The sequence below is a fragment of the Sprattus sprattus genome (genome assembly GCF_963457725.1).
Source record: "Sprattus sprattus genome assembly, chromosome: 19".
In the NCBI taxonomy this organism is placed as follows: Eukaryota; Metazoa; Chordata; class Actinopteri; order Clupeiformes; family Clupeidae; genus Sprattus; species Sprattus sprattus.
In genome coordinates this window covers 24810225-24822724 of record NC_137917.1, presented here as the reverse complement: position 1 = coordinate 24822724, position 12500 = coordinate 24810225, and the positions used below count along the sequence as shown (strand labels likewise).

The 12500-nt window shown below is 45.0% G+C and overlaps 1 protein-coding gene across 1 annotated transcript in view; it reads right to left on the bottom strand.

Moving 5' to 3' along the window:
* cadm4 (cell adhesion molecule 4) overlaps window positions 1–12500 on the bottom strand; it is a gene marked incomplete at both ends in the record, with an annotated part of 46002 nt that overhangs the window by 327 nt on the left and 33175 nt on the right. The window lies entirely within an intron of this gene.

Below are 12500 nucleotides of genomic sequence, written 5' to 3'. Positions count from 1 at the left end.
TTGCATGCAGATGAAGAGGGGCGCGGGGGTGAAGGAGTGGGGGGGGGGGGAGTGGTACCGACAGACAGGAGGAGGGGTTGGAAAGAAAAACAGAAGAAAAGAAGAGCAAGAGGAGGGAAGAGGGGATGGAGTGCCGGGGGGAGGGAGAAAAGAGAAGGATGGCAGGGAAAGTGGGGTGGGATGCCCCCTCTCAAGGCTACCCAATCAGAAACCACTTGGATTGAAGTGCATTTTTTTATTGGAGTGCATTTTTCCAGTGCGTTCACCCTCAGACAGATCAATTGTTCTTCGTTCCTTTCTCTCTCTCTCTCTCTCTCTCTCTCTTTCACTGTTTCTCTCTTTCCCTCTTTTCCCGGTACAGCACAATATGACTCATTCTCTTGAGGTCCGCTCGGAAGAGCGACGCAGTGCCTAGTCATCGAAGATGCTGACCACGGCAGGAAACCCGTTGAGTTCTTCAGCACGAGCCCTCCTGACAGGAAACGCTGATGTGCTGCCATGACACTAATAAAGTCGGGCCACCGCTGATGACATCAGCGAGCCTCTGTGTAAAGAGCGGAAAACGTGAGTGTGAGTCATAGACTACTTGGTCCCCCTGAAAAGGATCACTTGTGAAAGCCTGACGAGACACACAGAGACTTGTCCACAGGACTTGGGTGTAGCTGATCAAAAGATAAACAGGCATTCCACAGGCCAGCCTAGCCCTGAGGACACGTGCTAACAGGATACGGGCTAACACAGAGGACATCAATGCAGACGCTCGTATTGCACCCAGAGCTCTGTGTGTGTGTGTGTGTGTGTGTGTGTGTGTGTGTGTGTGTGTGTGTGTGTGTGCGCGAGACATACCCATCTGCCTCGCATCGATTACTATAAGGCCCTATTGATTTGCTCTCATATCCCTTAGCTAATTTAAAGCTCTTTAGCCTTTCACAGTCGAAAGGCATTCACGCTCGACTCGTTTTATGAGACGATTTGAACGGCTCTCAGCTAAAGACTATGGAGGATGCGTTTGATGCGCGTCTTTAATTCATTATGGCACATGATTCAGCTGATTGGTTGATTAAAAGCTGGAACTACGTGGGCCTTTCCGACGCTGCGTCTCAGCGAGACTGATTAACGACCGCACCATGCAGTCTTGAATTATTTTCTGTCTCTCTCTCTCTCTCTCTCTCTCTCTCTCTCTCTCTCTCTCTCCCTCGTTCTCCCTCTCTCCCTCTCTCTCTCTCTCTCTCTCTCTCTCTCTCTCTCCCTCGTTCTCCCTCTCTCCCTCTCTCTCTCTCTCTCTCTCTCTCTCTCTCTCTCTCTCTCTCTCTCTCTCTCTCTCTCTCTCGTTCTCTGTCTCTTCCGTCTGGCTTTCTGTTTCCTCCTCTTGGCAGCCTGTGTCTGTTCTAAATCATCTCTGAGAGAAGCCTCAATTACCCTTACTCTGTGCCGTCCCAGAAGCTGTGTGTGTGTGTATGTGTGTGTGTGTGTGTGTGTGTGTGTGTGTGTGTGTGTGTGTGTGTGTGTGTGTGTGTGTTATACTCTGTGCCGTCCCAGAAGCCTCAGCTCCAGAGTCGGGTGGCCAGCACCCTCACAGCTACTGTCTGTCATCCCTTTCAAGCAATCACATAAACACAGGTATACACACACACACACACACACACCGGACACACACACACACACACACACAAACACACACACACACACCGGACACACACAGTCACACACAGACACACACAGTCACACATACACACACACACACACACACACACACACACACACACACACACAAAGACAAACACACACACACACACACAAACGCACAAACACACACACAAATACACATCAGCTGATGCCAGTAAACAGCCACTGTGTGCATGTGGCATGGCCCCTCATCCCTGAATGCAGAGTCACTGTAGCTACGGATAATACTATGATTACTCCTATTATGAGTAATAGCAGAAAAAGAGAGAGAAGGATAGAGCAGGATATACACTGAAAAGGACAGATAAATGCAAGCCAACTGGGGAAACTGAGAGGAGGAAAAGAGGGAGAAGGTTTCGAGGCATGAAAGAAAGGTAATAAGAAAGAAGGGAATGACAGAGGCAAAGGAAGAAAAAGAGGATAAGAAAGAAGGGAATGACAGAGGCTAAGGAAGGAAAAGAGGATAAGAAAGAAGGGAATGACAGAGGCCAAGGAAGAAAAAGAGGATAATAATAAACTTTATCACAGGCTCAAGGCCCACATGGAAGATGCACTATACATATAATCAATTAATTACACATAAATACACAAAGAAAGAAGGGAATGACAGAGGCCAAGGAAGAAAAGGAGGAGAGGGAAGACAAAATGAGGGGGTAGTGAAATAGGGGGAAGGAACGAGTTAGTGGGAAGGGGGGGGTCACACAGTGACAGGGAGAAGAAGGCTGGGGATTAGGCCCTGTGGTCGGGAGATCAATAAGGAGCAGAAGATTGGGGGGTGGATGAGGGGGGGTGGGACGGGGCACGTCTGACTGCGCACCTCCAGGGACGGGGCCCCTCTCGGGGGAGGTCACTTCAATGGAGATATGGAGGACAACAGAACTTGCTGCACCCGCAGATGGGGCCAGCACTACGGACACGTACACACACACACACACACACACGCACACACACACACACACACACACACACACACACACACGCACACACGCACACACACACACACACACACACACACACACACACACACGCACACACACACATACACACACACACACACAGTATAGAGATACACAGGTGGACAAACAGCCAAGGATGACTGTGCGGCAGACACACACACGTTAGGCACGGAATGTACACAGACACATTCTTATCTTACATCACACCCCCACTCATGTGAGCAACTGGAGATAACATAGCAACCGGCTACCGTGCACCTGGCAGTCAAAAACCAAAACAATAGAAAAAACAAAGACAAAATGTTAACAGTAAAAACACATTTTCCACTGTGAAGGTTTAAGGAGAATACATGTGAATACCACCTCTGAATGTTTTTTTACTGTGCCTTTCTTGCTAAGCTTTGGTTAAGTTGCTTTTAGGTGTTTTTTTTGTGTGGCTTTCAGACATGCTTTTTTTTCTTCTGCTCAGGCACATGACGGCCCACTGTGCAGAATGGTTAATTCATTAGCCCTTTAAAAGAGTTGCAGCAGCAGGCGAGACTGCTCAATCAGCGGCAGTTATTCATCTCTGGGCTGGAATATTATCAGTCCTGATGTGATTTATGCTTCTCACAGCCTCAGGGAAGTCGAAAGAGCGGAAGGCAGAATACTTTTATTATTTCTCGTTCTTTTCTCCTTTATTTTTTCCTTTCTTTTGTGTTCTTTTTTCTTTCATAGAATACTTCTTTCTTTTGTTTTTTTCTCTCTGTCCTGTACGGCCTTGTTCTGCTTTTTAATGAATCATTCTTCGTCTGAAGAAAGGACACATATTTGCATGTTTTGAAGTTTGAGTTGGTAGGCGGCCTGCCTGGATTTCAGCCAAGAGCATCTCACCTTGAGTGGAGCGCACAAGTTTATGTTTCCGGTATTACACTTTTCAATCTCCAACTTTAAACTGCCGACCCTCTTCGGAGACAGAAAACAAAAACTTTCCACCTTCCAAATTGGCTACGTGATGCACACAAGCCTGCGGTTCTATGCCATCAAAGGTTTCTCATATTTGTTTTGTCTTGTGCCTCTCTGGTTCTTCAAGTGAACCACTCTCAAATTGCCCTAAACCTTTATTCCCTAATCACCATGTGAAATGGCTTCTTAAACCCCACAGCAGTTGCCACGACGACCTTTGACCTGGGCATAGAATGGTTGGTCAGGATTCCGAGCCCCTTGGCCAGCCTCATTCCTTTGGTTCATCACCGCAGGCTGGTGAACTGCTGTGGGCAGGAGCCAATCACAGGGCCCCTATTGTGTGACTCTATCCTAGGTTGGCACAAGCATGGCGCTGGGGGAAATGTCAGAGTGCCCGCCCACGTGCCCGGTTGGCACTGTGGGCGCCATTATGCAAAGCATTTTTTGGGGAGGGAAAAGCCTGGAAGGCTGTCATCACTATTCCCAGCTGTGAGTCTCAGAGTGAATAGATCACTCTCTGACGCTGACCTCATGCTGTTCCAGTTGCCATGTACCAAAGATGTGATGAATGGTTTACAGTAACATTATGCAAACATTGTACCGTAAAATAACAGCTATAAAAAAGAAGCCAGTATTCACTGTATGGGCATCATGGCAGAGGAGACAAAAAAAACAAGGAAGACGTTAAAATGTCTCATTCTTTTTAAATTCTTTGTTTATTGTACCGTACCATTCATCTCTGATTCAGAGTCTGAGTCATATTTGTCTAAAATCTTGTGATATTACTCTACCTTGTCAGTCTACTGCCTTTTTTGGCTTCTGCCGTTGTCTTTGCCAGTCCCATATCCTTCAGCTTGTCAACAAATACTTGTGTACATCGGTCTCGAAGCACGATTTGTATTAAAACCAGTGGTATAAAAAGTGAGCTACAATTTGCAACTTTAGGGGGAGCTTAGTAGCAAAAAGCACCAATTCTCATGTAATGTGGCTTTAAATGTTTTAGATTTTCTGGAACGCTAACACAAATTACATACACGTAATTATTTTTAAACACCACAACACCATCCTTTTCTCCCATTGTCCATTTACGTTGCAATTTACCATTTTGCTCTAAACATTGGGCCCATACCCTAACCCCCTTCCCTCTACCTGGGTATGTCAAAAGCAATTGAAAAGATGTTAATTGACATATTTTAAGAGGTATGTTTTTGATGCAAAAGGAAAAAAAAATACAAACACAAGTAATTTTGGATCTCTTTGTCTGGAAGGGACTGGAGGGATTTTCCATTAGCCTGTGCCAGGACCCAGCAGAGAGGGGAGGGTGGGGGTGGCGTTGGGGTAGGGGTGGGGGTAGGGGTAGGGGAAATATCATAATAATTACAGGAATGCCTGTGATGATGCTGCTGCTGATGGAGGTGGATGAGGGGAAATGGGCTGAAATGAGTCCCTTTTCAGAAGAAAATGTGTGACTGAAAAACCACATTCACTGCTCTCACCTGAAATGTAACAGCCCAGTAACAATGGAGAAGCTACTTTTGCTTTTAGTCTCCATATTTTAAGGCTTCTCTATCGCTCTCACACACACTCTCTCTCTCTCTCTCTCTCTCTCTCTCTCTCTCTCTCTCTCTCTCTCTCTCTCACACACACACACACACACACACACACACACACACACACACACACACACACACACACACACACACACACACACACACACACACACACACACACACATACTCGCTCCAGTCATTCCGTCTCTCTGTTTTATGCATATCTCTCCCTGGGGCTGCATGTTCACATCACACGGAAACCCGACTGTACAGATACCTCTCATGTCACCCCTTTCTCTTCTCTCATCATTTTAAACGCTCCTCCTTTCAAAGAACAGCCTGTCATGTAGCAGTCACTTACAGGAGGCAAGATAATGGCTGAGGGGGGGAAAAAATGACCCAGTTGCTCTCAAAGCCATATGAAACATTATTAGTTACTTGAGTTATGTTGTACTGGCCATCTGTCAGACCAGGACAAACCCCGGGTGGGCCGTTGCATTGATGGGCCATGGGCCGTCAAGAAAAATCTATAACGATTTGATCTGTCATCGCATGGGATCCGCATGGGATCCGCATGGGATCCGCATGAGATGCGCATGGGATACGCACGGGATACGCACGACAGCATGATGCGTGTATGTTCTGGGACTGGTCTCACCTCACAGGTCAATCACAAACAAGTCAGTTAACACAGGTTAACATTATAGACAGTGGTTCAGGAGGTAGAGATGTTGTTTAGTAATCAGAAGGTTGCTAGTTTGATTCCCTGTCAAAGCTTCCTTGAGCAAGACACTGAACCCCCTAATTGCTCCTGATGTGCAGTGTGCCATCAGTGTAAAATGTAAGAAATGTGTATACATCCTTGTAAGTCGCTTTGGATAAAAGTGTCTGCTAAATGACGAAATGTAAAAGTAGCATGCAGCAGTGGCATGGCCAACGAATGCCATGGGCATGAGAATGTCAAATAGTAAAGGAGGGGCTGTAAGACATGAGAGAACAAAGGAAGGAGGCTATGGAGGCACAAGCTTCCAAATGTAAAAGAATCAACATACTGTTGGGGCATTAACAACTTTAAGTGGCCAGAAATGCTATTTTCGAGGGGCAGACGTTAAATGATGTTGTTAAGTTACAAAATGACCCCATTGATAGGCTACATGTTACTATATATATATATATCTAAATATGTCCTGGAATAGATATACCGGTATGCTACTTTCCATTGCAAAAACCTTTGAATACAAGTTCACAGTTCACAGTAGAACCACAGTTCACAAATAAATTACTGTATAATTGCCAGCGAGGACAAGGGTGCCTTTTTTTAAAAAAACTAAATGAATAAATAAAAAACAATGCAATGTTCTTAAAATCTCAAAATCTCAAAATGGCCTATTAAACTGGCTTTTCTTGATCACTTTCATTTATGTGAATATGAAAACAACAATAATAATAATATACAGGCTATGTGGTTCTGCACATAAATGTTGTCCACTGTAGTCTGCCCATATTATGCTAGTGTAGTACATCTATAATGCTCGCCCTAATGCTTTTGGGACTACTTTTTATGTTGAGGCATGGCCCCATTGTGTTCAGAGTGGAGGAGAGCCGAGACTAGAGAGAGAGCTCGTTAGATGAGAGGAAGGACAGAGAGTAGAGAGAGAGAGAGCGTGAGATGAGAGGAAGGACAGAGAGTAGAGAGAGAGCTCGTTGAGATGAGAGGAAGGAGAAGGGGAGGGAGGCGTTGGAGGCACAAGAAAGGAAAAGAGCGTGGAGCGGAGAGGGGCCATGAGAGAGAAGAGGAGCAAGAAGTGGAGAGAGTAGAACAGAGCAGACAAGAGGAGAGTGGACAAAAGAGAGGATATGAGACAGATGAGGAGAAAGAACATGAGATGCAGGCAGGAGGGGAAGAGACTGAGGCACCAATCGATTATTAGCTCATTATTAATTATTCATCCCAACTATGAAAGGTTGGTTTTTGTGTACCATCCTTAACAAAATAACGCTGAAATACAGAAAGTCTTCTCGTGTTAGGATGGCACAAATTAAAGATGGCTGACCAACTGCCAATAACATCACTCATTGCATTGGTCTGTCTTGCATGGCATTCAGCACTTCAGACAGACACAACAGACAGCTTTCCCCTCATAAGTGGCATGGCGGACTGGGGACTTCAACAGACAGCTCTCCCCTCATAAGTGGCATGGCGGACTGGGGACTTCAACAGACAGCTCTCCCCTCATAAGATGCATGGCGGACTGGAGACATGTTCACCAGCACTTAGAACCACATGAGTGGAGCATGGCTCACAGGGCATGTGCTGAGGCCTACTCTTTCAATGCTTCTGATCTTAAAGGTAGTGTAGATGAGTTTGAAGAAACCTGAAACAGCAAGGTAGATTTTTGAGAGTATACAACTGAAAAAAATCCAAGCTCCTTCCTTCAGACCCCTCCAAAGCCATTCCTCCAAATCACATAAACATGCATTGCCTGCCTAGCCTATTGCTGGTGCACAAGTCCACGAGAGAGAGCATTCAGTGCTAGTGAGAAGAGTGGAGCGAATGCTAACCATAGAGAGCATTCAGCGCTAGTGAGAAGAGTGGAGTGAATGCTAACCATAGAGAGCATTCAGCGCTAGTGAGAAGAGTGGAGTGAATGCTAACCATAGAGAGCATTCAGCGCTAGTGAGAAGAGTGGAGTGAATGCTAACCATAGAGAGCATTCAGCGCTAGTAAGAAGAGTGGAGTGAATGCTAACCATATCCAACTACCTCATTTCTCATTCTCACACAACTACAAAAGCACACAACTCAACTACATCGCCACATTTGTAAAACATCTAGTTCAAAGGCAATACAGACTTATTAACATATCGCCATGTTTAGCGATACAGTTTCCCATCTATTTCCCCCATTCACATTCCTGTCAGTTATTTGTCTCCACTCACTCTAATAATGTCTTATAATGCCTTATAATGTCTCTGCATTTTGGTACACATTCCTTGTGCTTCTCTTTCTTTTCTTCCACGGTCTAGCAGTTCAAGCTGTAGGTATTGGTCGAGCTAGAAATGTTGGCTGGACTTTCTCTGCCATTCTTGTGTCACTAGCTATCTAGCTTTTATAGCAATATGTCTGCCTAGCCTTGTGGAAGACTCCAGTCACACGCAATGAGTGCAAGGGCAGAGTGTGAGTAGGTAAGTGGGCAGTAAGCAGTGGTGTAGTCCAGGGTATACGCAGGTATACGGAGTATACCCACTTATTTTTCAGTCAGCATTGCGTATACCCACTTCTCAAAACAGGGCGTTTATTCTGTGCTGTATTGGCTGCTTAAAAACATTAAGAGTATACCCACTTTTCCAGGGACCACACCACCACTGGTAGTAAGCATCCATGACGAATAACTTGATTGGACAGGCTTTTTACAGCCCTGCAGCTGCCACAGATGACTTCTTTTTGTAGTCAGAACATTACATTTTTACATTGCTATTGGGATGTTAAGAGGATTTAAAAAAAAATGCAACAAAAAAAAGCTTCTGAAATAAATTGCCTACCCTTCCTTTACAAGCGGTACTCAGTTGCCTTCACAGAGGGAGAAAATCAAGATTGGATTTGGTGAAAATGATTGGCACAAGAGGCCCGTAATTATATGGTAATGAATGAAACTGCATACATGCATGAAGACATCAATGTCCATCATGGCAATTTTTTTCTTTGAATTTTTGGCTGGCTAATCACCAAATACACAACAAAAACAAACACAAGCTGTGTGTATTTGATGTGATTATATTGTGTCCTGTTGAAAGAAAATACATATTTGCTTATGTTATTTGGCTTCTTCATGTGAAAAATTTGCATCTTTGTATTATACATAAGTTCATACCGTATGTAGGCAATGTTACGTTTTCATTTGAGGACATCATCATTGTATTTATTTGAGGACATATTTTGATTTGTTTTCAGTAATTACGAGTTGGTAAAAATGTAATATTTGTGTAAGATTGTAAGATTTGTGCTGTTTTATTTTCTATTAAATTATTAAAAGAAGTAGCTATTACAATTTCTGGACATTTTTGGACAAATTCTGCACATTTGTTGTGCAACCATAACTGACTGTAGTATAAGTATATGCTGTACATATGTAATCAACACACACACACACACACACAGAGACACACACAGACAGACACACACACACACACACACACACACACACACACTCACACACACACACACACACACACACACACACACACACACACACACACACACACACACACACACACACACACACACACACACACACACACACACACACACACACACACACTGACTGTAGTATATACTGTACATACTGTATGTAATCAACCCTCGCCTACCCAGCGGAAAAGACCAGGGATGATTTCAGTCCCAATGCACCCCTGGTTCTAGAAAATAAAAGAGCAAGTTTTCAACTGAATAATATACATTACACTGTTGTGGTAATATAATAAATGCATAAGGCAATGAATTAAACATCATTAGAATACCATGCTCATTTTACTCGATAGTATCATGTGTAGTGATTTTATTATTCCATTATGGCAAGCTGTGATTCACGCCATTTGTATTTCCCGAAAAACTAGTCAGCACGATTTGGAGAATATTTAGTATTGATTAAGTATTGATCCTTCAGACTGTCACTAGTCTCAGCCCTGCAGCACTGAACATGAGGCAACCCCTTACACACACACACACACACACACACACACACACTCTCTCTCTCAAACAAACACACACACACACACACACACACACACACACACCCACCCACACACACACACACACACACACACACACACTCTCTCTCTCTCAAACAAACACACACACACACACACCCACGCACACACACACACACACACACACACACTCTCTCTCAAACAAACACACACACACACACACACACACACACACACACCCACACACACACACACACACACACACACACACACACATACACACACGCACACGCAGGGCTGAGACGCGCTCGCTCGCTCGCTCAGGCGACGTCATCAGTACGCCCCTGAAGTCCCAGTGACTCTCCCTATCTTGTACAGTGTGTGTGTGTGTGTGTGTGTGTGTGTCTAATGTGTCAGATCTCTCCAGTGCCATTGATGCACATGGTGGCAAGAGAGCATCCTTGGTGTTCAGCAGTGCTGCTGTGTCCTCATGCAGTCATGCTCCAGGAATAGCTTCACAGGGTAATGGATGCATCACGCTCCAGCCATAAGCCTTTGGCAGACAGGCTCTCCCTCACGAGGAACACAGAGGGTCGCTTCAGAAGGCTGTGTCCTCCCCTCCCCATCTCTGATCACTGCTGACGGATCACAGTGTGTGTGTGTGTGTGTGTGTGTGTGTGTGTGTGTGTGTGTGTGTGTGTGTGTGTGTGTGAGGCTGGGTCCTCCCCTCCCCATCTCTGATCACTGCTGCCGGATCACAGTATGTGTGTGTGTGTGTGTGTGTGTGTGTGTGTGTGTGTGTTTGCCTCTCTCTCCCTCTCCCTTCTCTCTTTCCATGTTCCTCCCTGTTATAAACTCCCTCTGTGGCTCAGTGTCTGTGTCTGACAGCTGTTTTGCTCCAGCTATCTCAGGAATGGGTCTTTTGAGAGAGCAACTGGTCCCAGGGACGTCATTACCATCAGTCCCATCCATTGACACCACTGCTGCAGTACTGCTTAACGACCACACGGGGCAGAGTGGAGCAGAGCAGACTGGGCTGTCACAAGGCAGGCTGACACAAGGGAACTCAGTGTCCCCCCCTTCTTGTTCTGAAGATTTGTCCAAGCAAACACAACTTACAATTTAAAGAGGGATCAAGTCTGTGGGGTTTTGGATAGCTACCGCCGCATGGAATATAGCCCATGGCATTGTCACAGAAATATGTGCAAATTGTGTTAATGGAGTGTAATAACAGCTTTATATTTTTCATATCTTGTTTTGTCTGTCAGTAACATAATAAATATGTAAGTGCAGGCAACGGTTAGGCTATACAAGTATAGGCAACAGATTTATCTTAGTCACAAAAAACAACAAACATAGATAAAAATCGTTGTCTGTTATACTCAAAGCTTCCAGGGACGCTCTATCAGTTTAGCTTGACTAATAAACTGGATGGATACAAAATAATATTAAATTATTTTTATTTTTTTTTTTATTACCGGAAGCTTTGAAGTTTCCCAATATTTTAAAGTCCTCTAACCAGTCTGGGGCATATGAGATTAGTCAAGCAACTCTTCTCAAGCAACGAGAGGGAGAGAGCGAGGGTAGTAGGGGGCGGGGGTCACCTTTTGTGCAAATATATCAACCAAGACACTGCCACCCGCATCAGATTTCTCGCTGAGAGACTGGGAGAGAGAGAGAGAGAGAGAGAGAGCGAGAGAGACAGGGTGAATGTTCTAGTGAGTAAGGCAGAAAGCAGAGACAGAAGGTGAGGAAGACTCTACCGGGCTTTGTGCAACTGAAACGGCGGGTTTTCATCAGAATTGAAGAAAGACCTGTAAACAACATTGCAGAGAAATCGAGAGAAATCTACAAAGTTAGAAGAACTATGGACGGGACGCTTTTATCGGGACGCACGTCGTTGCTGTGCACCTTGCTGCTTTTGGGACTGCAAGGTAAGCCGCTTTTTAACCTCCCGAATCTGCGTTTCAAAGAAAGTTCAGACTGTTCACTAGTCTTGTGTTGCCCACTTCAACCCTCTTTGACTGGCAAGGAGATTGTGTTTGTGACTTCGTGCTTTCTTTTCAGACATGTTTTTGAGGTCAGAACGGAGCCCGTATGAATTATTGTAGTTTTGTAATCAGGTTTTTGGAAAGTGCATGGGCTATAATTTTAGCCCGTATTTGGTTGACAGCTTGTGCTCCGTCGCTGCAGCGATTAAGCTGTAGTATGATGAAAATAACAGGTGTCAAGTAGGCTACGGCAGGAGATATAACGGGGACTCGTTTATGTAATGTAATGGTTTTTTTTTTATCTACCGAAGAGAGGACGAAACTAAACATATCCCAAAATAGTAGTTTTGCTGTGCAGTAGAAAACTGTGGCGGGTTGTTCTTGTATAGACAAGGAAAGGTCTCAACTTGTTCTGTGTCGGTTGAAGGGTTAAGCCAAAGCACTCTTAGCTCTTTGTGGCGCAGACGGAACCTCCGGCTCCACACTTCATTGCGCTTAGATCGGGCGGCGATGCGGGCGGGCGGGCGGGCGGTGCGGCAGTCTCAAAGCTCCGAGTGTCAGTCGTCGGACAGCCGCAGACTCTTTGATCTGCCTGAAGCGCGTTCATAACAGTACGGGACTACCGTTCGTCTCTCGTGCTTATGGGAGTTGATATCTGGGGATGCT